At 39.9% G+C, this 27632-nt stretch overlaps 1 protein-coding gene across 7 annotated transcripts in view; it reads left to right on the top strand.

The window, feature by feature from the left end:
• The window catches only part of LOC105234225 (protein zntC), a 453706-nt gene that overhangs the window by 62291 nt on the left and 363783 nt on the right, over positions 1-27632 (top strand). The window lies entirely within an intron of this gene.

The raw sequence follows: 27632 nt of genomic DNA, 5'->3' as shown, positions 1-27632 counted from the left end.
CCGAAAAATGCACTGTTTGGTGTGGTTTGTACGCTGGTGGAATCATTGGACCGTATTTTTTCAAAGATGCTGTTGGACGCAACGTTACGGTGAATGGCGATCGCTATCGTTCGATGCTAACAAACTTTTTGTTGCCAAAAATGGAAGAACTGAACTTGGTTGACATGTGGTTTCAACAAGATGGCGCTACATGCCACACAGCTCGCGATTCTATGGCCATTTTGAGGGAAAACTTCGGACAACAATTCATCTCAAGAAATGGACCCGTAAGTTGGCCACCAAGATCATGCGATTTAACGCCTTTAGACTATTTTTTGTGGGGCTACGTCAAGTCTAAAGTCTACAGAAATAAGCCAGCAACTATTCCAGCTTTGGAAGACAACATTTCCGAAGAAATTCGGGCTATTCCGGCCGAAATGCTCGAAAAAGTTGCCCAAAATTGGACTTTCCGAATGGACCACCTAAGACGCAGCCGCGGTCAACATTTAAATGAAATTATCTTCAAAAAGTAAATGTCATGAACCAATCTAACGTTTCAAATAAAGAACCGATGAGATTTTGCAAATTTTATGCGTTTTTTTTTTAAAAAAAGTTATCAAGCTCTTAAAAAATCACCCTTTATATAAATTCCTTTGGGAAGCTGAGACTGATTTACCTGCTTATCTGTATATATTTGGTCGGACCATTATGGCATATACAAGTAGCTGCCACACAAAGTGACCGATAAAAGTTCTTATAAGGAATCTTTTGTATTTCTGAATCCCAAAGGTTGGCCTTAGTTTGTCCACAATTCTATGTATTGCCTATCTTCTTCTTCTTCTTTACTGGCGTAGACACCGCTTACGCGATTATAGCCGAGTCAACAACAGCGCGCCAGTCGTTTCTTTTCTTCGCTACGTGGCGCCAATTGGATATTCCAAGTGAGGCCAGGTCCTTCTCCACTTGGTCCTTCCAAGGGAGTGGAGGTCTTCCTCTTCCTCTGCTTCCCGCGGCGGGTACTGCGTCGAATACTTTCAGAGCTGGAGTGTTTTCATCCATCCGGACAACATGACCTAGCCAGCGTAGCCGCTGTCTTTTAATTCGCTGAACTATGTTAATGTCGTCATATATCTCGTACAGCTCATCGTTCCATCGAATGAGATATTCGCCGCGCCCAACGCGCAAAGGACCATAAATCTTTCGCAGAACTTTTCTCTCGAAAACTCGCAACGTCGACTCATCGGTTGTTGTCATCGTCCAAGCCTCTGCACCATATAGCAGGACGGGAATTATGAGCGACTTATAGAGTTTGGCTTTTGTTCGTCGAGAGAGGACTTTACTTTTCAATTGCCTACTCAGTCCGAAGTAGCATCAAAAGGGGGGTCTCTCATCCAAGGCTGTTGGTGGTTTTTCATTGGGGGTTTTTTTTTACGTGGCGCCCAAACCCAGCGCACAACCCTACCCAGGGGATGTTTCGCCTTCTCACTTTAGCTCGCCTTAAAACGGATGTTCTTAGGCTACCCAGAGGATACTTGGTAAAAGACCGGAAGTCGTGAGCTGCTTGAGTCATATGTAAAAGAATCGTTTCTGGCCACTCCCAAGTGAATGGCGATCAGAGAACTTTCCTCACTTGCGTGAACTTCTACACATGACTCCATCATCCATCCTGTATTACTTATATTACAAGCAAATATAGCTCAAACTAGAAATATTGATACATTCGTTAGCAGTTTGCAACGACCTTAGCCCATTCCCCTAATTTATTTAAGTATATTTCTCTGTGCTGATTTAGCATTAGTGGTAGTTGTTTACTGTAACTGTACTGGTAAAAGATTAACAGAATGATAATATGAATGTTAATGTACAAAGAGTGCGGAGTAAATATAAGTAAAAAAAGTAAGGAAGGGCTAAGTTTGGGTGTCACCGAACATTTTATACTCTCGCATGATAATGGAGATTTCATTATCCGTCATTTACATATTTTTTTATTTTGCTGTAAAATTAACTAGAATTAAATTCTGAGAGATTTACCGATATTTTCGATGAAAAATTAGGTTAGGTTAGGTTAGGCACTGAGTTCTTCGTGTTCGATATCAGGGACCTTGAAAAGTTATAGTCCGATCACGACAATTTTTCCACAAGGGATACCTCAGCGTATTTGTGTAAAGTTTTATTCCGCTATCATCGTTGGTTTCTAATGTATATATTATACAGAAAAGGCATCAGATGGAATTCAAAATAGCGTTATATTGGAAGAAGGCGTGGTTGGGAACCGATTTCACCCATATTTCGTACATGTCATCAGGGTGTTAAGAAAATATTATATTCCGAATTTCATTGAAATCGGTGGAGTAGTTCCTGAGATATGGTTTTTGGTCCATAAGTGGGCGACGCCACGCCCATTTTCAAGTTTTAAAAAAAGCTTGGATGCAGCATCCTTCTGCCATTTCTTCCGTAAAATTTAGTGTTTCTGACGTTTTTGGTTAGTCGGTTAACGCACTTTTAGTGATTTTCAACATAACCTTTGTATGGAAGGTGAGCGTGGTTATTATCCGATTTCTTCCATTTTTGAACTGTATATGGAAATGCCTGAAGGAAACGACTCTATAGAGTTTGGTTGACATATGTAGCTATAGTAGTTTCCGAGATATGTACAAAAAACTTAGTAGGGGGCGGGGCCACGCCCACTTTTTAAAAAAAATTACGTCCAAATATGCCCCTCCTTAATGCGATCCTTTATGCCAAATTTCACTTTAATATCTTTATGTATAGCTTAGTTATGATACTTATAGGTTTTCGGTTTCCGCCATTTTGTGGGCGTGGCAGTGGGCCGATTTTGCCCATCTTCGAACTTGATCTTTTTATGGAGCCAAGAAATACGTGTACCAAGTTTCATCATGATATCTCAATTTTTACTCAAGTTACAGCTTGCACGGACGGACGGACAGACGGACGGACATCCGGATTTCAACCTACTCGTCACCCTGATCACTTTGGTATATAGAACCCTATATCTGACACAAACAACCGTTATGTGAACAAAACTATAATACTCTCCATAGCAACTTTGTTGCGAGAGTACTGCACTGATCATCAGTTAATTTTTTTTTTTTTTTATTTATTATTTTACATTGTACCTAGTATATAAAAAATAAATACTAACAACAATTCTGGTCTAAATAATAAGGAGAGATACTTAAAAGCTAAATGTTAAGAAATACATTTGCTGCTACTGTTGTATTACTAGGTCGAAAGGCTTCTTGCGTTTCAACCGGATTTCTCGCCCAGCAGTTTCGATGAGTCTGGAAGCTTCCTCATTAACGTGCTGTCTAAGCCTCAGTTCGTGAGACTTTGCTAATTTGGAGAATTCATTTACCACTGATTCACGCCTAGATCACGGTGCAGGTCAGCAGATCTAATGTACCAAGGAGCATTAACCAAAGTCCTTAGTACTTTACTTTGAAAGCGCTGAATGCTGGCAATACAGCTTTGACTTTAGCAACCCCATAGTTGGGCTCCGTAAGCCCAAACTGGCTTACTTGATTATATAGTAACACTTTGTTTTGTACTGATAGCTTGGATTTCCTGCCAATTAGGTGGTAAAGTTTGCCAAATTTCATATCAAACTCGCTCCTTTTTTTTTGACTTGTTCTTTCCAGCGTAGCTTAGCATCTAAGGTGATACCTAGGTACTTAGCACTGTTATGGTGTGGTATCGGAATGGTATTTATATAAATTGGACAATATGCCGGCTTTTTCAAGGTAAAGTCGACATGAATTGATTTGGTGTCGTTTAATTTGATGCGCCACTTAGATGCCCACTTAGTAATTGCGTTGACTGCTGTCTGCACTCGTCGACTAGATACTAAAGTTGACTCTCCGGATGCTAACAAAGCTGTGTCATCCGCAAATGTCGCTGTCATATAACTAGGATCAGATGGGAGGTCACTGGTAAAAAGCAAATAAAGCATTGGCCCCAACACGCTTCCCTGGGGAACACCGGCTTCTATCGGTTGCAAGTTTGAATACGCATCCTCTTGTTTAATGCGGAAGTATCTGTCTTTTAAGTATGATGCAATTATTTCACAAAATTGTTTGGGTAGCATGTATTTCAATTTGAGCAGTAGACCCGTATGCCAAACTTGAGACACGTCCAAAAAGGCCGCCGTACAAACGTTTTTTATCGATTGTATTTTCAACGAAATTAACGATTCGGTGTACCTGGTCAATTGTAGAATGGTGGTCACGGAAGCCAAATTGATGTATTGGTATTAGGTGTTTCTGAGCGATTATTGGTTTGAGCCTATTTATGAGTACATTCTCAAAGATTTTAGATAAGGCTGGCAGCAGCGAAATTGGTCTATATGATGTAACATCGTGTACTGGCTTACCCGGCTTAGGTATCATTATGGCTTCAGATACTTTCCAAAGCGATGGCACGTATCTTAGGCATAAAGCACTGTTTATAATGTTTACAATTTTTTTTATACAATTCTTTGGTAATCTGCAGTTATTAAATCGTACCCAGGTGCTTTTTTGAGTCTTGTGTTCCCGCTAAGATTTTTAATTTTTTTAATAGTAACAGGAGAAATGCTGATGTGTGGATCCAACCAACTATTTTCACAGTTTATCTCATACTCATCATTAGGCGTAAATGTGTTTCTCAAATGATTTGCAAATACGGCAGCTTTCTGTTCAATAGTTTTGGCCCATGCAGTTTCGTTTAGTTTTAATGGTGCTACATGTTTTATTTGTTTATTAATATTTCTTGCAGCTTTCCAGAGTGAATAGTTTTGAAGGCAAAATTTTTAAACTCTTTAATTTGTGCTCTTAGTTTCGCTGTACATTTGTTAAGCTCAGTTTTGAGAGCAGAGGACCTAGTTTGCTGCCATCTCCGTCGAAGCTTACGCTTTTTATGCATACTTTCTAAGATGCGTTTTGGGTATTTGGTACTACTTAGATTCACGCGGGTATTTGGTGTACTCTTCCACGCAGCGTTTTGAATTATTTTTGTGAAATCTTCAACCTCACAGTCCAACTCGATACCAGTCGATATGTGCTTAAGCTTTGAGTCGACTTTATTCAATATACTTTTAAATTTATACAAATTAGTGTGTTTTTTACATAACGTTGGCTTGGCGGCCGAAATAATTGGCTTTTCATACAGAGTTAGTAGCACTGGAGAATGATCAGAGCTTAGGTCTGAGCAATCTTTAATACATAAATTGAGTTTCGGTATTTTATTGATTATAAAGAAGTCCAGAAGGTCTGGCAATTTCTGTCTATCTGTAGGCCAATAAGTGGGTTTTCCTGTAGAAACAAAATTGCATCCAACTGCTTGTATAGCTTTGAGAAGTTCTCGACCTTTGGTTGTAGTTAAACGAGATCCCCAATGTGTGTGTTTTGCGTTAAAGTCGCCACCAATGATATACCTTCCGTCATATTTTTCCAATAAATTCATATACGTTTCTATTTTTATATTATGTCTAGGTGGACTATACAGAGCCATAAGATACAATGGGTGATTGTGCAATTTAATTGAAATTGTTGTAGATTGAATTTCATCCATCTTCCTGGATCTTCTATGGCTTTTGATAATTATAGCGCTCCCTCCTCGTGCTGAGTTTGCCGGGTGTGGAGTGTGATATAATTCATAATTTTTAAATTTTAAAAATGATTGGTTCGTAAAATGCGTTTCAGATAATAGACATATATCAATATTTCTCTCGTGTAGAATAACTTCTAATTCATTTTTACTTTTGGAAAGGCCATTAGCGTTTCATAGCATTATTCTCAAAGAGTTACTGTTCACCAATAAATTGTATATGGTACTCAAGAGCGTTGAGCCGCTGATTAAAGGACTTAAATAGTTTCTCTTGCTCATTTAGTTTATCCAAGATTTGGGATAACGGACTACTTTTTTGAATTGTATTTGTATGGCCTTGTTTAGCTATTTGCGCAAATGAAACTTTAGTACCGGAAGGAAGGAATTTTACTTCTGCAGTGTTCACAACGGGTTTGTTCGTCAGAGCGTTGGCATTTTCCTCAACTGAATTACCATTCATTTTATCTCTAAGTTTTTGCAGTTCCTTTGCGACGAGACAACCACGGTAGCTTGCAGGATGAGAATCGCCGCAGTTGCAACATTTAGCAGGGTCTTTTTCAGCTTTTCGGCATTCAATAGTAGGATGTTTGCCTCCACATTTCACACACCTCGATGGCTTTCCACAGAAGTTTTTTGTATGTCCAAAAGCTTGACAGTTTTTGCACTGTGGAATTAATTTAGATGCTTTAATAGGCTCAAATTGGACAACGGTGCTAAGAATGGTTTTGATCTGGTGAATTTTTTTAATGTCTTCGGTGACATCAAATACTACTAAAAACATATCTAGCGGTTCTTTAGTCTTCCATTTAAGCTTATTAATTCCATTTATGACCTTAAAACCTTGAGATTTTAGATCACTTAAAATGGATTGTGTATCGCATGAGTGGTGTAAATTTTTTATCATTACCTTTATTGGCCTATTATGTTTACTCTCGTAGCTAAACCAAGGTATATTTTCATTCGATAAGTATTTTGTTATTGTGCGATAATTGTTTGCATCGAAGACATTAAGTTTGTAGGCGCCATTACTGAAAAGCTTTATTAAAAAGTTGTTCTTTATTAGATCTGTAATATTAGAACGTAATTTATTAAAATCCTTTACGTCGTTAATTATAATAGGAGGTGGGCGGTGGGTTTTAGTATCATTGTTGGCCGCCTCCTCTTTATTTTTATTTTTCGAAGGGCTGACAATTGTTGGAGAATTATCAGCTTTGCGTTTTTTTGAAGAGCGCTTCTTTTTGAGTATCCACTCAGTTTCTTTAGCTAGCTCATCTTCATCAATTTCGTATATTTGATCTACATTCATACTAGAAGGTTTTGCATCAACATTCACATGCTTGCTTTTACTAGATCTTAGTTCTTCGTTTTCTCTTTTTAGTTCCATGTTATCTTTATGTAACTGATTGCACATCGCTTCCAAAGTTCTAAGCCTCTCATTTATAAGTGAGTTAGTTTTTTCTAATTCTCTTATTTTATTTACTCTAAATGAGCTGAGACTGTTTCTCGGCGTCACCTCTTGAAGAGGTTCAGCCATTTTTATTTTCTAACGATTTCTCTACTGGGTATTAGAAACCTGCCGTTTGGTCGATAATGCAGTTTAACAAGAAGTTTTTTGTTTGTTTTTAACGGGTGATTTTTCAGACATGGTGTCAAAGAGAAAGATGCTCAGTATGCTTTGACATTTCATCATGAATAGACTTACTAACGAGCAACGCTTGCAAATCATTGAATTTTATTACCAAAATCAGTGTTCGGTTCGAAATGTGTTTCGCGCTTTAATTTTGTTCAGCGATGAGGCTCATTTCTGGTTGAATGGCTACGTAAATAAGCAAAATTGCCGCATTTGGGGTGAAGAGCAACCAGAAGCCGTTCAAGAACTGCCCATGCATCCCGAAAAATGCACTGTTTGGTGTGGTTTGTACGCTGGTGGAATCATTGGACCGTATTTTTTCAAAGATGCTGTTGGACGCAACGTTACGGTGAATGGCGATCGCTATCGTTCGATGCTAACAAACTTTTTGTTGCCAAAAATGGAAGAACTGAACTTGGTTGACATGTGGTTTCAACAAGATGGAGCTACATGCCACACAGCTCGCGATTCTATGGCCATTTTGAGGGAAAACTTCGGACAACAATTCATCTCAAGAAATGGACCCGTAAGTTGGCCACCAAGATCATGCGATTTAACGCCTTTAGACTATTTTTTGTGGGGCTACGTCAAGTCTAAAGTCTACAGAAATAAGCCAGCAACTATTCCAGCTTTGGAAGACAACATTTCCGAAGAAATTCGGGCTATTCCGGCCGAAATGCTCGAAAAAGTTGCCCAAAATTGGACTTTCCGAATGGACCACCTAAGACGCAGCCGCGGTCAACATTTAAATGAAATTATCTTCAAAAAGTAAATGTCATGAACCAATCTAACGTTTCAAATAAAGAACCGATGAGATTTTGCAAATTTTATGCGTTTTTTTTTTTTTAAAGTTATCAAGCTCTTAAAAAATCACCCTTTATTTGCCCAGTATGGCAGCGCTGAGTGCAATAGGAAATTGTTAGAACAAAACAGCTGATTTCATATACGCAGAAATAGCGTGTAAAAGGAACAGCTGATGAGCACTTTTTCTCCCGCAAAAATTAATTTTTTGAGTGTTTATTTGATTTGTTATTGTTTTAAAAAACAAAACAAACTTCGATTAAAAATATTATTTGATTTGAATGATTTTTACCAATTTCTTCCACTAATCCAAGGAAATCGAAATGAAACGTGTTGACAACATCAATGCCTCCCACGGCGCACACACCCACGAATTACTACAGATTAGTTTATTTGCAAATTGTCGAAATTGCGGAGCACACTTGGATGTTGACCGCACTCAATCACAATTTCATTTAATCTAAATGAATTGAGTTTATTAAATGTTTTCAAATTTACAAAAGTATACAGTTTATTTTATAACAAATTTACGAGTCAGATGTAGTAATCGTAATTTCATACCACTATCTCCAGTAATCGATACTTCACTTTCCCCTCTTTCTTTCCGAAGCTCAGCTTGGAGAGTAGGAGTTTAAGTGTGAGCTTTTTTACAAATGATATATTTTTTTTACTTGCATGGCTTGTACCTGTACCTGTATCACTGCATATGTGATAACACGTATTTCCGGACATACCTAACCAATTTCAGCCAAATTCGGTAGGTAACATTACCCTTGCATTCCCGTGTCACAGTGTAAAAATGGAAATCGAATAACAAACACAATTTTAAATTCCATTTTGTTTTTACTTTCCAGTACATAAATCAAGCATCAGTGAATAGAGAGGGATACAATTTTCCGCAAATATTGCCTTAGGTATCCTATCTCGATTCTAGAAATAGTCAAAATCAGACCATAACTCTTCAAGTTTGCTTTTTGCGAAAATGTCAGTGTGTTTGATATATAATTGAAATTCGGAGAGAATAATTTCGTGATAATATAATACTATGTCTCTATAATAAAATTGTTTGAAATCGAGTCATATACCTAATAGAAAGATTTTAAAACTTCCGGCTGACTTTATGCCGTATATATCGGCCAATATATGAGTTATTCTAATAAAATTGAGTGAGTGTGCTTTTCTAATAATGACGCATCTTTGTGCTTAAAATGGATAAAATCGGTCCATATAACTAATATCAGAACATTGAAACATCCGTTTGACTTTAGTCATTATATTGTATATTGATGATGGTATCTTAATGAAATTTAGATAGCATATTATCCTGTTAATGATATGTTAGGTTAGTTGGCTGATTTATTCAGTCCAAGTGAAAAAACTACTGTGGATAGTGTGTGTGAGGATATTAGCGGTAAAGCGCACTGAACCTATCTCAAATCTGCTTCAGTGTTGTGCGAGTATGTCTATTTTTGCTATATCACTTGGAAGTATAGGTGTTTTTGCCTTGTTCTGGCGAAAGCAATTTCCCGCGAGAAGCTAGTGCTCAGATGTTTCTATCTCATCTTCTTCCTAACAGCTTATGCAGTTGACACCCGGTATGATGTTTAATCTCACTGCATGAGACCCGTTGGAGTTGTGCTGTTATGATACCATCATGACCTGGGGACTCAAGAACTTACAAACAATTCAGGGCCCAGTTAAGGTGATGTTTATCGAAACGGTCAAAGAAAGCTGTACAGCCTTCTTGACGCTCCCTCAGTGGCACTACTTCAGCGAAATGGTTCATTACTCGCGGTATTACCATTATCTTAATTTCTCAGACACTACATTGGAGTTGGTATTTTTACTAGAATGCGGCTAAAGTGTGAGACTGGTGACAGCTCTCTACACTTCCGCTAAAGGCTCTCAATGAAGCTCTTTTGACTTTCTTTAACTCGGACTTGTATACAACCAGCCCTGCCTTATACAGCGCCCAATTTTTGCTAGAGCCACTTCTACGGGCTTTGTTAAAGGGACATCTGCTCGAAAACCGTATATTCGTTAGTTTCGATGTCCATTAAAGTTTCCTTTTGCCTTTCTGAGTTTCCAAAGGACAGCAGTAGTCCTAGACCCAGAGCTGAAAACCTAGACGAGCTCATCAATCGCACCCGCCGAAAGGATCGTGGCCTTAGCGGACGCGGTTGGAAGAGCCGATCTGAGCTTTATGTAATACAAATTTTATGTCGAAATGAGTATTAATGAAGTTCCTTTAAATTCTGCACTCTACGCTCCTCACGTCAAGCCAAAACTATTGAATATATAATCAGAGAAGGAATGGTCGGTTAGAACCCTCCAAATAGGGGGTAGTTTCCAATATAACAGAAAGGTTTTTACTGTTCTGGCTTCTAATGACGGCATCTTCGTTGCCGAAATTGGGTAAAAGAAAAACATTAAGGCTTCTGGCCAACAATTAAGTTCTGGGCTCGAATCGCGGCAGTCGTGAGCGAGCAAGTAATCGTATCGAGTAAAATTTCGTAACGTGTCGAGTGTGCGGATCGTCGCACTCGATGCGAAACGAATGGAAATTTTATGAAATAACTTCCCGAGAGTAGCTTTAAATGAGATTTTCGAATACATTGAAATACGAAACAAAACAAAACAAAATAAAAAAGTATTTGAATTGGAATTGAACGTAAATATTCAATATTCGTTTATACAATATGTGTAATAAAGTGTATATAAATTTACTAAATTTAGTTTTTGCATTCAATAAAATGAACCCTAACGTGTTTTTTTATACAAGTTCATCTGATTCAGGTGAAAAATATCACCAAATGACCATAGGGTTCAGGATTCGTGATAAAAGTAATCCCATGGCTTCACCTGAATCGTAAGAAAATTTTTAATTATACCGTTTAACTTAGTATAGATCTTATTATTTTAAATAATTTACAGATTCAGGAAGCGGTTTAGACTGACCAAAGACGCATTTACTTTCATCGGATCGGAAATAAAATTTAACGGGCATTTATCAACCGCAGTACCACAAATGCTTCAATCAGCCGATGGGCCGGTGGAAAATTCTTAGTAATGATAAAAGAAGTCGGTATAGTCCTGAAAACGTGGCAAAGTTCGGCAATGTATGTGCAGCATTGCAAATTAACTTCCCTTGTGTGGGAAGTATTAAAAAAATATATTCCGTTCCGCTACGCGCGGTAGAAATTAAACACAAGTGTTGGTTTGAGTGACAATATATGGTGCGCTTTGACCATCAAGATGATCACTCAATACGCTTGCCGATTATACACTGACTTTTATTAGTAAAAGCACTTATATTTATATTCTTATAATTCTATGCTTATTACTAAAGATGCTTTGGCATTACATTAAGTGATGAAATGCCAGAGCATTGGATTTCCAATTATTCTCATTATCAAAACAAATAATGGAATATTGGATTTTGCTTACTTATCAAAACAAGTGATATATTGATTTCTTATTAATTAAAGTATTCTGCTGACCAAGCAGTAATACTGTGAGAAGATACAATTTGTTTACATTTATCGTTAAGTATCTGTGTGGCTGCTGCCGTTAACTCCCCCCTCTCTAAGATGAATCGTCCCCGATTCAGTATCATTTTTTGATATATTGTAAATGCTCTCTAAAATAGCATTATATGACAATTGTTGAAATTTTAATTTTTTGCTTTGCTTAGTGGTTTTATATATTTTTTTTAGTTTTAAAATCTTATAGATTTTGTATATTGTTATTAATAGTACAAGTATTACAATTATGTACCAGAAAAGTGAATGATTTTTAAATTCTTTAATTCGTTCACTCAAAATATTTATGTTTTCAAATTTAAATTCTTTATTCTGTGTTTCCATATATTCTATAATTTCATAATTATTACTATGATTATTTTTTAAATAATTCCAAATTTTACAATCAATATTTTCGTAAGTTATATTATCAATATTTGTATAGTTTTCAAATGTTACAAGGTAAACTCCATTTATGGCAGAGTCATCTATAGTATGATTTCCAGAGACTAATATTGCTCTTTCTTTAATTATATCTATGTCTTTATGTTTTTCTTTAATTTTTTTACATTTTCCTTTTTTATTGGACAACATATCTGATAGGCAAGTACTTTTATTATTAATTTTACAATAAGTATTTATCATTTCTTTTTTGCAGTTTTTTATATTTATATATTCTTTTTTGCATTTCGCAATTTCATTATCAATTATTAATCTGCCATCTTTTTGTGTAATTGCTCTTACTTCATAATATTTACAATCATATATAATTTTTGGGTATTTAATATATATAACTATTACATCTTTATTTTGTACTATTTTAAAATTTGAAATATCTATTAAATCAGTTATTGTCAATCGTCCATGTTCATTTTTAATTATGTTTTTAATCTCGTCTAAATTTAAAATTGTTGGGTTTAAAATTCCCGTTTTTCCTATAGCTATTGTATTAATCATATTTTGTAATTCAGTTATTAGGAATTGATTTTTCCGTTTCGTTAGAATTTTGATATTTGAGTTTTCATTAATGTTATTGATTGTTTCAGTTAATTGGTTAATAATTCCAAAAATTTTAGAATTTGTTGTGTATTGTTTATTATTATTGTCAATTAATTCGTTTAATTTATTATTTACTAACACTAGGTCGTCATGGTCTGGTGTTCCTACTATCCACTTCGATAATGTACCTATTTCATTTATTCCTCTCCTATATCTTGTATCTTTAATTTGTAGTTGTTCTAATAAAGTTTCTATGAGTTCTATTTCTGGATCTGTGTCTAAATCATTAATATATGCCTTGTCTTGTTCATTATTTTGTTCAAAATTTTTATATCTGAGTTTTTTATTATAATAATTTGTGTCTGAACTTATAAGTTCTCTAAAGTATGTTAAATTAGTGATGTGAAAAATATTTCCGTAGTCATTATACAGGGCTACATCTCCGTCGTCTAATAATACGTAATCTTCTCTTGTGTAGTCCACAATGTCTGTCATTGTATTGGTAATTAATGTTAGAATAATTAGGGGTATCATCCTCTAAAAATATATGATTAAGATTTAATATTATCTTTATGTACTATTCTATTCCTGTAGTTAATTCTAACTTTACTCCCTAAGTCTTCTTTTACTACCTGTTTCTTGTATCTAAGATTTAGTTTATTTCTCTCTCCTGTAATCTTTTCATATAGTTATAACATCTCCGCATAAATATGTTTTATTAATTCTACTTTTATTGTGTCTTTCTAGCATCTTAGTTTGTGCTGATAAAAGTTTGTCTGGTAAAATATCATGAGAGACTTTATTATAAAGTACTTCAAATGGTTTCTCATTAGTTACCGAATGTATAGTTTTATTATATTGTTGGGCAGCTCTAAATATTGATTCTGAAAAGCTTATTAAATTATATTCTTGTTTAATACATCGTGAAATTTCAATTATTGTTGAATGTACCCTCTCAATTTGACCATTCGTGGTACTATGATTTGGGTTACAAAAAAATATTTCTATTTGAAGTCTCTGCATCAAGGACTTAAATTGTACCGTAGTGAATCCTGGTTCATTATCAATTGTTAACTTCTTTATATTAGGGAAGCTTTGTAATATTTCTAACACTTTATCTTCTAAATTAATCTTATCTTCGATTTGCTTAATAACCAAAAATTGGAATAACTATCTATACACGTAATGAATTTTAAAGATTGCGCATAGAATATATCCATGTGTATCTGTACTCCTTCCTCTGTAGGTATTGGGACCTCTCCAATTGGTATTTTTATAGGATGTCTATCATATTTGTTTTTATTACATATGTCACAATTCCTTTAATATTCTTTGAATTGTTTTCTCATTTCAGGCCAATAATATTTTTTGCAAATTTGATCCAAATTTTCTTGGTAACTTCTATGTGCTCGTGTATGCGTTTGTTCAATTATAATTCCTTGGTCTTCTCTGTTCGTTATGTCAATTGCAAAATTTTTCGTATATATGAATTTATTAGTAAATGTTTCTCTTATTTTCGCTTGTATTTCGTATAGATCCTCTATTGAGCAATGTATTGCCGTAACTATATTTGGTTTGATGTATTCCTTTAATATTGTGATTAAATTATCAACAGTATCGTATTCAATTAAATGTCTAACTTTCCCAAATTCTTGAATTTGCTCATGTATTGTAAATCTATTTTTACTTAGTAAAATTTGTTGTTTAAATTGGTTTAATGGTTTTTTTGTCTCGGGTATCTGAGTATGATCACTACTTTCAGCTGAATGTTGGGTTACTGTGGTTGACGATTCGTCGGATAAATTATTAAGAAATTGTCGTGATAGAGCATCTGCTACCACATTTGTTTTACCTGGTTTATATATAATTTTTGCTCCATATTCTCCAATTAAAGCATGCCATCTTTTCATTTTGGCATTTGGATTTCTAGGTGAGACTGCAAATGTTAGTGGTTGGTGATCAGTATGAATTTCCAAATCTGAAACTCCGTATAAATAACTTCTTAGATTTTTTAATGCCCATACGATAGCGTATAGCTCTTTTTCATTAGTCGCGTAATTTCTTTCTGTTGAATTTAATGTTTTAGATATAAATGTAATAGGTTTGCCCCCTTGGCTTAAGACTCCACCAATAGCTTCATTTGATGCGTCTGTCGTTAATATAAATGTTTCGTTAAAATTTGGTTGAATTAATTCGACTTGATCTACTAATATAGACTTCATTTTCTCAATTGCCAAAAGTCCTTCTTGTTCCAATCTAATTTTAATTTTTTTGGACATATGTTGTGAAACTCTTCCGTTTTCACCTAATAAATGTATTGTTAATGGTTTTGCTATTTTAGCATAATTTTTAATAAACTTCCTGTAATATCCAATCATTCCTAGGAAACTTCGTAACTGTCGTAAAGTTGTTGGAACCGGAAAATTTAAAATTGTTTCAACTTTTTTTGGATCTGTCTTTATAACATTCTTTGCAACAATATATCCCAAAAATTCTACTTCTTCTTGGTAGAATTTAGATTTTTGTAATGAAATTTTCATATTTCCGTTTTTTTAGAACTTCTATTATTATACTTAAATGTTTTTTATGTTCCTCGAAGCTTTTTGAAAATACGATTATATCGTCAATATAAACGTGACAAAATTTTCCAATAAAGTCCCTTAAAACATTGTCCATCGCCCTTTGAAATATACTAGGCGCGTTTTTTAAACCAAATGGCATTCTTAAAAATTCGTATTTTCCGTTATTTACTGAAAATGCAGTTTTTTCAATATCGTGTTCTTTAATAAGGATCTGGTGAAAACCCGATTCCAGATCTATTGTGGAAAAATATTTCGAACTTCCTAAATTTGAAAGTATTATATTGCTATCCGGAATTGGATATTTATCCGATTTTGTTACTTCATTTAATTTTTTATAATCGATTACCATTCGCAATTTCGGCGTACCGTCTTCATTTACACCTTTTTTTGGTACAACCCAAATTGGTGAATTATATGCGCTCTTACTTGGCCTTATTATTTTATCTTCCATCATTTTTTTACCTCTTCGTTTATGAAGGAATTAGCAGAAAGAGGATATGGGTATTGTTTACTCCATATAGGAGTTTCAACAATTGTTGTTATTTCCGCTTTTATATCCGTTCGAAACGGTAAATTCATATTTGTTGAAGAATGTATTTTATATATTTCATTTCTAATTTCCTCTCTTAAATTTTCAATTTCATCTTCGTTTATGTCGGTATTTCCTTCGACTGGCGCTTTAGAGAACTTTTCCTCTAAAGTAATTTTGTTTACATAGTTTTCCTCTTCTATATTGCCGGTATTATCATCGGCTGGCGTTGTAGAACTTCTTTGTTCCATAATATATTTTTTATTTAATTTGCCGGTATTATCATCGGCTGGCGTTGTAGAACTTCTTTGTTCCACAATATATTTTTTATTTAATTTGCCGGTATTATCATCGGCTGGCGTTGTAGAACTTTTTCGTTCCACAATATTTTTTACATAATTTTTACTTCTACTCTGCTGGTATAAATCTTCAGCTGGCGTTGTAGAGCTTTCCTGCTCCACAATATTTATTTTTTTATATTTGCCGGTATTCCCGTCGGGTGGCGCTTTAGAAGTCTTTGCTTCCAAAGTAATTTCGTCCTCCTTAACGATCTTTAAATTATCCTGTCTTTTCTGATGCTCATATTCGCATCCTAAGCTAAATATATCCTCCTCTTTTTCATTATTTATTATTAATTTCTTTTTTTCCAAGTTAATCACCGCAATAATGTCCTTCAAAAATTTGTATCCTATTAATAGGTCTGCTTCCAAATTTTCTATTTCGTAGAATATTTGTTTTTTGCCGAATAATGTGATAATGTGATAATAGCGTATTATCGAAAATCCATTAATTGTTTTTACTCTCTTTTGTATATTCAATTTATTTTTATTTTTGTATATTCCTGATTTAATATAGCAACTAGTTGCTCCTGTATCTATTAATATTTTAAAGTTTTGACCAGTAACCCTGTCATATAGAAATATATATGGCAGAGTTAATTTTGGCCTAAAAAATGATCCTCCTTAATATTATTAATGCGCTGTGTCTTAGTCGGTGGCTGCACATTCTGTTGTGTACTTCCATGTGGCCTTTTTTCCATATTGTTTTGATTAAATGTTGTTGGCTTTTGCAACATACGGTTGCGTGTATGGATGCTTGAGTCGACATCCATTGGTGTAGGTCGTGGTTGGTTATTCTGATAACCCATTCTTTGGTTGTAATTTCTTTGTGGATGGACTTGTGGGAACCGTAAATTATTATTAAAATTACCATTATTGAATCTGTTGTTATTATAAGTATATTGCCTGTTATTATTGTTAGGTTTTGAATTGTTTTGGTTTTTTCCAAATTGTAATGCGAAGGACGCTCGCATATTGTTAGACTCTAACTCTTGTGCTTTTGCCAAAGCATTTGGTAAATCGCTTGGCGATAGAGAAAATAGTATATTAGCTAAATTTCCGTTTAGTCCCGTTATAAATGTGCGTAAAGCATCCCGCCTATTTTTAGCATTGAATTCCTTAGTTACGGCGCTATCTGATCCGTAAGTCATTATGGTTTTATTTATTAGCAAGGTTAATTTCCCATTAACCTTATTATAATATTCAATTATAGAGTAATTGCCTTGACGCAGAATACTCATTTCTTGCTCGATTATATGAGCTGGTCGCTTATCGGCGTAAGCGAAATCTAATCGTGCTAATATAGCATCAAAATTTAGGACTGTTCCGTGGTTGGACAAGATGTCATTAGCATCGTGAGTGATTTTATTTCTTAATATAGTTAATGCAGCAAAATACCTACGGCTGCCTCTTATGTATAAGCTCATTGCGTTGTTAGCCGATTCCCTCCAGCTAACATATTTATTTTGCTTTCCCCCAAATTCTGGTAAAGATTTTATTACTTCTAGGGATTCGTCACAGCGAATCTCTGAATTTATTTCTTCAGGTTGGTAATCTGTTATTGTTGTAGACTTCGTTAAGTCTTCTATTTGCCTGCGCATTTCAGATATTTCTAATCTGAGTGATGCGTTCGTTGCCGCAATTAGTCTTGCGACTAAAGTCTCATTTTCGCTACTTAAAGGCATTTTTGATAAATTAATTTTTCTTTAAATATGGGCAATTTTAATCCTATCGACTTCTACAAATCTTTCAAGATTTCTAACTATTCTGTCTATGTTGTTATAGTCCAAGTCAGTTGTTTTATTTTTTTTATTTTTATTTTTTGTTCCTTTCTAGGAAAGGAGACTCTTTTATTCTGGAGGGTCTGTAGTTCAGAATCGCAGAATTGACTTTTATTATAAACCGGAGGGTCTCCCTTGCGGTGGTGAATCGCGGTTTTAAAAATATTTTATTATTTGGCAGGTCGAGCCTTCATTTAAAATTTTTAAGATTTAATTTTGTATTTTTTATTTTTGATCCTTTCTAGGAAAGGAGACTCTTTTATTCTGGAGGGTCTGAAGTTCAGAATCGCAGAATTGAGTTTTTGTTATAAACCGGAGGGTCCCCCTTGCGGTGGTGAATCGCGTTTTCAAAATATTTTATTACTTGGCTGGTCGAGCCTTCAATGATTCTTAATAGTTTAAACTTAATTGCTAAAATTGATTGTCTTATACATTAATGTACTAATATATTTGATAAATGTGGATAATAAAATCTTACTCCTTCTTCTCCTCGTCTTTTGTGGTGTGTTGTAATTTCCTTAGTCCTTGGTTTCCCTCGATGGCTACGCCGCTGCTTGACGTGCAATGCCTAATGATGTTTTTTGTTTTTTAAATATTTGTATTTTGTGATTTAAGTCACTCTTTACTTTTTTGTTCACTGTTCATTTTTAAAAATTTATTAAAAAAAAAAAATTTTTGTTCTTATTTATTCTGCGATTGTCACAACACAACAAGCAATAAAGTTTTTGCTCACTTTACTTCAAGTTTGGTTTGGCTTTTCTCCCTATTCTTGGGATACTTGTTTTTTCTTTTTAAATTTTTTTTGTTTTTTTTCTTTTACTTTTCTCCCTCTTTTTGGGATACTTGTTTTTTCTTTTTAATTTTTTTTTTAAAGCGTACTACCTCTCGCACGAGGTTTATGTACGTTTAAGGTTCCGGCACCGGTGTTCATTAAACGCGATTTTACGAACACGTGCCCTTAACGTTGGGCGCCAATTAACTTCCCTTGTGTGGGAAGTATTAAAAAAATATATTCCGTTCCGCTACGCGCGGTAGAAATTAAACACAAGTGTTGGTTTGAGTGACAATATATGGTGCGCTTTGATCAACAAGATGATCACTCAATACGCTTGCCGATTATACACTGCCTTTTATTAGTAAAAGCACTTATATTTATATTCTTATAATTCTATGCTTATTACTAAAGATGCTTTGGCATTACATTAAGTGATGAAATGCCAGAGCATTGGATTTCCAATTATTCTCATTATTAAAACAAATAATGGAATATTGGATTTTGCTTACTTATCAAAACAAGTGATATATTGATTTCTTATTAATTAAAGTATTCTGCTGACCAAGCAGTAATACTGTGAGAAGATACAATTTGTTTACATTTATCGTTAAGTATCTGTGTGGCTGCTGCCGTTAACTTGCATAACATCTGCATACAGTTTAAAAATTCAACATATTGCAAATATTTTGTAAATGAAAACAATAATACAGAAATAAATACGGGGAATGAGACTTAATTAACTAAATTGGTCATAAAATTAGAGATCATATTATGTTGTATTTAGATAATAGTTGAGTTAAACGTTCAAACAACATTTGAATTCATATTTTGTTTTAATAAATATATTTTCAATAAAAACAGGAACTTGGAATTAACATATCGTATATATTGGTGTTTATTTCTGAACTTTTCTCTTTAAAATATCAAACTCATGAGTTTTAATCTGCAACTCTACAGCTTTGTTTTTCATATCTGCTTTATGTACCTCTTCTTTTATTTGCAGCGATCTCTTCTTTAAAACAATTAGTTTCTCAAGATTTTTTCTTCTACTGCAACAACTATCCCCGTAGCTTGGGGGAGTTGCTCTTCTGCTACAGTTTGTAATGGGGTTTCTTCCATAGCTGAGGTATGCTCAGCCGCTCCAGGGTCAGCCTTGGGACCCACAAACCCTTAGCAAATAAAAGATCTAATTAAATAGATGAAGTGTCCACACCCCCCTTTCAGTGGACAGCCAGACCAGCGTGATGTATACAGTGACGATGAAGAAAACGGCGATGATGAAAACGGATGAAACTAGCGTGCCAGGCGTTGAATCTGGCACGGCGATGAAAACGGCGATGATGAAAACGGATGAAATTAGCGTGCCAGGCGTTAAAGCTTGTTGAGTCTGGCACGGCGATGAAAACGGCGGTGATGAAACGGCGATGATGAAAACGGATGAAATTAGCGTGCCAGGCGTTAAAGCTTGTTGAGTCTGGCACGCGATGAAAACGGATGAAATTAGTTTGTCAGGCGTTGACGTTTGTTGAATCGGGTAGTGTTCTCCGGGGCTCCTCCGCGAAGGACAGATATAATTGTCAGCGAACTGTGTTGGTTGACCTCCGGCTAGCAACTCTGCACTCTCCTTACATTACCTCTCGTCTGTTAGTCACGTTAGTTTTTGTAACGGTCCGTAAGCAGCGGTACTGATGCCACGTGCTCTCGACGCGACTACGGCAGTGCCATCGCGAGCATTGGCATCACCCAGTGGTGATGCCTTTTCTGCGCGAGGCCTGCGATCCCTCAACTACTGGGCAGGGCCATCGCGAGCACTGGCATCACCCGGCGGTGATGCCTTTTCTGCGCGAGGCCTGCGATCCCTCAACTACTGGGCAGGGCCATCGCGAGCACTGGCATCACCCGGCGGTGATGCCTTTTCTGCGCGAGGCCTGCGACCCCTCAACTACTGGGCAGGGCCATCGCGAGCACTGGCATCACCCGGCGGTGATGCCTTTTCTGCGCGAGGCCTCCCCATACTGTCTACTTCTACTTTTATATATATACAGCGCTACCTATTTCTACTATTGTTACACTTACCCTGCCTATTGCTGCCGATGGCGACCGTCCTCGCCGGAGTGCTGGAAGAAATGATCGCACTCGATGTGAAGTGCTTGCTTATATAGCAGCACAGCGCAACTTTCGTCACCGTAGCGAGGTAAGTATGCGTATGGTGCGTTAGGTGGTGGTGGAAAGCTCTAGCAGCTTTCAACATCGTAGTTAGGTAAGTTGTGTGTGTATGGTGCGGGTACATGATGTAAGGCTCTAGCGGCGTTCAACATCGTAGTGAGGTAAGTTGACGTAAACTATTGTAAGGTGGTAAAAGCCACGTTACAGTCCCCCCCTCACTTCGGACAATGATACTTCGCTGGCGGCGGGTGGAAAGAGATCCCCCACGATGGTTCGGCTGGGGGCTGGCTGGCTGTCCTAGTTGGCGTGTGCCGTGAACGGGGAGCGGGTGTGGAAACCTTTATTTAATAGCATTTCTTAACCTATAGTACAAGGCGTCTTAGGTCTTATAGCTTACAACTAGTGACACCCATTTAATCGTATAAATACATGAATAATTATGGTAACTGGTATATATAAATATAAATTTTAATTTCCGGCCTACGGGATGGATTTTACAACTAAAAGTAATGCAAATACACACTTAATGCTAATGCCTTAATTATAACGGCTGCTCGGAGGTGTTAATCATATAAGTGCAGCACGCATCTGTCCTCGCCGTATCGCACCAGAACCCGGTCGCCTTCTAGCTTCTGGAGGGCTAGACGTCGGCCCCGGAAGAACAGCGTTCGCCTGGATCGCTTGATGAAATGCTGTCTGGTCAGCACCAGCCCTTCCAGGAACTCTGGGACTTCGGCCGCCGGTGTTACTTGTGGGGGTGATGTGTCAGGCGTGGCCGGTTGTGTGCTGATCTCGGCAGTTGGAGGCCGGGTCGTCGTCGGGCTTGGCGTCGCTTTCGGGTGAGGCGGCGTCGTCTCGACGTGAGTCGTGGCAGTTGCATGGGCAGGCGCCCCATCGTCATTCGAGCATGCAGTCGCTGTTGTTGCTGACGTCTCTTGCGCATTCTCCACGAGTTGCTTCGCGGTGCTGGCTTCCGCCGTGACGGTGCTCGTTGCCGTGCCTCGCTGGACGAGTTAAAACGAAGCTGCAGTCGGCAGGTCGCTTTGTTTGGCAGAGAGCGTTACCTGGGCCTTCGCTTGGCCTGCGGGGTGCGTCGAGGTTTGGGCGGCGCGCGGCTCTGTCGCAGCACCAGCTTTACGGTCTGCTTCCCGTGGCGTTGGGGCTCGCTTGGTGGTCGGGAGCTTCCGGGCGTTGGTGCTGAGCGGCGTCTGTCGCGGCAACGCTTCCATTTCGGCTGGTTTTGTGCGCGGCCGACTTCGGGTGGTGGCTTTGCTGACGCTGCGCTCCAGGGGCTGCCTGGATGCCCTCGGGCGAGTTCGAGCGGCTGACCCGGCGACGTCCACGCTTATTGCGTGTAATTGCTGCACTTCAGTTGCATTGGTGTTCACCCGAGGTCGTGCTTCTGGGGGTGGCCGGAAAGGTGGCGGCCTTTGCGGCTCGTCCGGCGGCTGTGGTTGTCGGCTCGATGCCTGCGGCCTCCTGTTGGTTGTCGGTTTCATTCTGGTTATCTGGAAAGAGATGAGCAAACGGACGCTTTGATTAGTGTTGGCAACGTCTATGGTTGCGCTACATTGGTGCTAGGTTCGTAGTTAGAGTCCGTAGGCTCGGTAGAGATCGCGTTAGCGGCTACTCAAGTTTAGGATTCGGTTGGCAGCTGCTTTAGATCTTGCAGATGCACATGAATGGTACGCCCACCCGGTGCGTTCGGATTCACGAGTTCAACTGTATTGGTCGACTTGAACTTTCTGACGATATATGGGCCAGAATATTTCGGAGCAAGCTTCTGTGCAAAGTTGTTTACTGCGGAAGAGAGCGGATGATCTCTTTTGAGTACTTTCTCGCCGATAAGTGGCTTCCATGGTCGTCTGCGCAAATCGTAGTATTTCTTCTGGCGTTTTGCTGCGGTAGACAAGTTGCGAGAAACTTCTCGCCAAAGCTCCGTGAGTGTCGGCACGGTGGTGGCTTCTTCGTCGGGCACGTTCCCTTCTTTGCGGATTTGTTTCGGTGTAGCTGGTGTGTACCCGAAGTTTATCTCAGCTGCTGATGTTTTTGTCGCGTCGTGTTGTGATGTATTTATCGCGAAAGCTATTTCGGCTAGTTGGTGGTCCCAGGTCCGATGATCGGCCTTTGCTCGTTGGGCGATCATAGTTTTCACGACTCTGTTGGTGCGCTCGGTTGGGTTCTCGTGTGGAGCGTAAATGGCGGTGAAACGATGTTGAATTCCGTGGCTCTCCAGGAACTGTGTAAGCGGCTTGCCGGTGAATTGCTTCCCGTTGTCGGTAAGGAATACGTTAGGACAACCAAACCGGTATATCACGCGTTCTCGTAGCGCCTTTATAACACTGGCGGTGGTTGCATTCCGGACTGGCACGAGTTCCACCCACTTGGAGAACTTATCCGTGAGCACTAGCAAGCACGAGTTGCCATTTATTGAGCGTGGTAGTGGGCCTACAAAGTCTGCCGTTACAACTTCCCATGGTCGTGAGCATTGCATGGTGGCCATCATCCCGGCAGGTCGTCGCTGGTCTATCTTATATTCGGCACATGGTTGACATCGACGAACATACTTGAGTGCATCCCTATGCATCCCAGGCCAATAGTACCCTTCTTGTATGCGTTTTAGTGTTTTGTGTACACCCAGGTGACCGCCGGTGCTGGCGTCGTGATTTTCTGTCAGGACTTCGAGTCGACGGTGCTCCGGTACGCATAGTTTCCAGCGTGGTGACCTGGATAGCGTATTGCGTGGGGCGATGTGCCGAAAGAGCCGGCCATCGATAAGTTGGTAATCGTGATGTTTCGTTGGTTGATCGTGTACCTGGCGCGTACGTCTTTCATACCATCTATCCGGTTGATCATGGACGGCATGCAAAAGTTCCGCATTGCCTTCTTGGTTTTTCAGTGGGCATCTGGATAGCGCGTCGGCGACTACGTTGAGGGTACCTTTGCGATACTCGATGTCGAAGTCAAACTGTTGTAGCTCTAGGGCCCACCTTGCGAGTCTTCCGGATGGGTTCTGCAGGGTGTGAAGCCATTTAAGCGAATGATGGTCGGTGATTACGGTGAAATGATAGCCCTCCAGGTATGGTCGCATTTTCCTTATCCCCCACAATACGGCTAGGCACTCTTGTTCGGTGGCGGAGTATCGCTTCTCCAACTCTGTCAGGCTGCGACTGGCGTATGCTACAACCCGTTCTTGGTCCGAATGGCGTTGAAATAGTACCACGCCTAGTCCTTCTCCGCTGGCGTCAGTCTGCAGACAGAAAGGCCTCTCGAAGTCAGGGCACCCCAGGATGGGTGCACTGGTTAGTTTTTCCTTTAGCGCCTGGAATGCTTCTTCTTGTTCGGCACCCCATGACCAACGCTGGTTCTTTTTCAATAAACGGTTCAGTGGTGCTGATATTGTGGCGAAGTCTGCTACGAAACGTCGGTACCACGAGGCTGCTCCCAGGAAACGGCGTAGTTCTCGGATGGTGGTAGGTGCTGCCATGTCGCTAATGGCTGCCACCTTAGCCGGGTCGGTGTGAATATCCTCGTTGCTGACTACATGGCCCAAGTAATGGAGGCGTTGCTGCACGAACTTGCTCTTCTCAAAGTTGATCTGCATGCGGTTTTGTTGAAGGCGCGTGAACACTGCTTGCAAATAGTCTAAGTGCTCTTCGAAAGAGTTTCCCAGTACAATGATGTCGTCCAGATAGGCGAAGACCTTCGGCTGTAGTTCTGATCCCAGGACGGTGTCTAAGGCTCGCTGGAATGTTGCTGGCGCCGAATGCAGCCCAAAAGGCATCACTCGCCACTGGAATAAACCTCTCCCCGGTACGGTAAATGCGGTGTACGGGCGTGAGCGGGGGTGTAGCGGAATCTGCCAGTAGCCGTTCTTCAGGTCGATGGTCGAGATAAACCGAGCTTCCTTCAACTGGTCTAGGATTGCGTTTATTTGGGGAAGTGGGTATGCGTCTGGTATACTTGCTGCGTTAAGTTGCCGGTAGTCGATACACATTCGCCAACTTCCTTGTTTCTTTCGCACTAAGACAATGGGCGAGCTGTAAGCGCTGTTAGAGACTTCGACGCGGCCGGTGGCAATCAATTCGTTCACCTCCTGATTGATTACTCCTTGCATCGCTGGGTTGCGCGGATAATATCTCTGCTTCAATGGGCGATCGTGTTTAAGTCGAATCACATGTTCGGCGGTTGTGCTGGGGCCGGTGATCGTCGAGAACACGGCTGCGTTTTCAGTGAGGAGCGTATTCAATTGGTGATTCTCCCTTTCTGTAAGATGTTGCCTCTCGGTTAGCATCGCAAGGTGATCGGTAGGTGCCTGCGTGCTCAGGCGTGTAGCGGCTAGGGGTTGACCATCGACGGTAATAGTCAAGTCCCGTTTCCTCAGGAAATCCATGCCCAAGATGACAGGTTCCGACAGCGTCGGTAAAGCGGATACGAGTAGATGCGTCGTCTTCTTACCCAGCTCGATGGTAACGGGGTACATTTTCGTGCTAGGTATATACGTCCGGTTAGCTAGCTGAATGCGACGGGTCTGGCGTTTGGCTTTAATCCTGTGGTTGTCTAGATGACGCTGGAGTTCCTTACCGATGTATGTGAGCGTGGCTCCGGTGTCCACTAGAGCTTCGACCTGCATGCCCGCAATAGTAATGGGCAGATAATAACGACCATCTTGCTTCCATTCTGGGTACGGAAGCGTTGTTTTGCGTGCTGCTGTGCTGGGTTCGGGCGGAGTGGCTCGCACTGCCACATGTGTAGGGCAATTGCAGTCCCGCGACATGGTTCCGTCGAGTCCGCAGCGAGAGCAAAATATTCGCTGCTGGTTGCGACATTGGTGTCTTCGGTGTCCCGGCTGCTTGCATCGCCAACAAACTTTCTCGCGGCAATACTTATTACTTACCGCCGTCAAACAGTGATTGGTGTTTCTCGTTTGCCTGGTCTCCTCGCCTTTCAGCAACTCGAACTCTTCCGTTAATTCGAGTAGTTCGTCCACGCTGTTGAAATCGCTCCGACGGACATATAAGCGATATTCCACCCTTAGACCGTCATATATACGCTCGGTGTGATCTTCATCGCGAAGTTTCGGGTGCTGGCAAATAAGCGTCTGGATGGCCAGCACATAATCCTTTGCCTTCTCTCTGGGAAATTGCTTGCGCTGATGGATGGTTTCTTCCAGATGTGCGAGGTGTCGTTTCGGTAAAAAGAACCGTTCAGCCTCGTAACGAAAGTCGTCCCACGTGTTGATGGCGTTGCGTTTTACTCGAAACCATTGCAGCGCTTTGTCCTGCAGAATTTCCGGCATCGTGGCAAGAAGCTGGTTGTTTGCTATCGAGTAGCATTCTGCTAGCTCTTCGCATCGCTCCAGAAAGTCGTGTAAATTTTCGCGACCGCTGTAGCGTATGTTCCATCGCCGCACGGAGTTTATAACCTCCAAATCCGGCAGTCTTGCAGCTGAGGTTATGTCGCCACGTGTTGCTACCGCTTTGTTTGGGATTCTTACCGTGGTGGTTGGAACGAGTATGGTGGCGTTACCTTCCTCCTTCATCTCCCTTTCTAAAGCTTGCACTAGGTCCTCCGTGGATTTATGGTGGCGCTTTGCACGGATGCAGGCGCTCAGCTCGCTACGGAGGTCTGCTACGGTGCGCCCTTCGACAGCGATGTGGTGTCGTCTGCACTCGGTGACTAATCGGTCCTTCTTCAGCCAGTAAATCCAACTGGTCGTGTCCGTCTCAAGCGTTAGAGCCTTCATCGCTGGAGTACTGCGATGCTTATGATTGTGTGGGGGGCGCGGCGAACCTGATTCATGAGCGTTGGTGACCGTTTCATGTTTTTCACTATCACTCACAAAGTCAGGTCCCTGCTCGGGCGCCATTTGTAATGGGGTTTCTTCCATAGCTGAGGTATGCTCAGCCGCTCCAGGGTCAGCCTTGGGACCCACAAACCCTTAGCAAATAAAAGATCTAATTAAATAGATGAAGTGTCCACACCCCCCTTTCAGTGGACAGCCAGACCAGCGTGATGTATACAGTGACGATGAAGAAAACGGCGATGATGAAAACGGATGAAACTAGCGTGCCAGGCGTTGAATCTGGCACGGCGATGAAAACGGCGGTGATGAAAACGGCGGTGATGAAAACGGATGAAATTAGCGTGCCAGGCGTTAAAGCTTGTTGAGTCTGGCACGCGATGAAAACGGCGGTGATGAAAACGGCGGTGATGAAAACGGATGAAATTAGCGTGCCAGGCGTTAAAGCTTGTTGAGTCTGGCACGCGATGAAAACGGCGGTGATGAAAACGGATGAAATTAGTTTGTCAGGCGTTGACGTTTGTTGAATCGGGTAGTGTTCTCCGGGGCTCCTCCGCGAAGGACAGATATAATTGTCAGCGAACTGTGTTGGTTGACCTCCGACTAGCAACTCTGCGAAGGACAGATATAATTGTCAGCGAACTGTGTTGGTTGACCTCCGGCTAGCAACTCTGCACTCTCCTTACATTACCTCTCGTCTGTTAGTCACGTTAGTTTTTGTAACGGTCCGTAAGCAGCGGTACTGATGCCACGTGCTCTCGACGCGGCTACGGCAGTGCCATCGCGAGCATTGGCATCACCCAGCGGTGATGCCTTTGCTGCGCAAGGCACGCATTCCCCCAACTACCGGGCAGTGCCATCGCGAGCATTGGCATCACCCGGCGGTGATGCCTTTTCTGCGCGAGGCCTGCGCATTCCCCCAACTACTGGGCAGGGCCATCGCGAGCACTGGCATCACCCAGCGGTGATGCCTTTTCTGCGCGAGGCCTGCGATCCCTCAACTACTGGGCAGGGCCATCGCGAGCACTGGCATCACCCGGCGGTGATGCCTTTTCTGCGCGAGGCCTCCCCATACTGTCTACTTCTACTTTTATATATACAGCGCTACCTATTTCTAATATTGT

This window comes from Bactrocera dorsalis, chromosome 6 (genome assembly GCF_023373825.1).
Source record: "Bactrocera dorsalis isolate Fly_Bdor chromosome 6, ASM2337382v1, whole genome shotgun sequence".
In the NCBI taxonomy this organism is placed as follows: Eukaryota; Metazoa; Arthropoda; class Insecta; order Diptera; family Tephritidae; genus Bactrocera; species Bactrocera dorsalis.
Note: the sequence above shows the minus strand (reverse complement) of the source record. Positions and strands in the feature narration are given on the sequence as shown.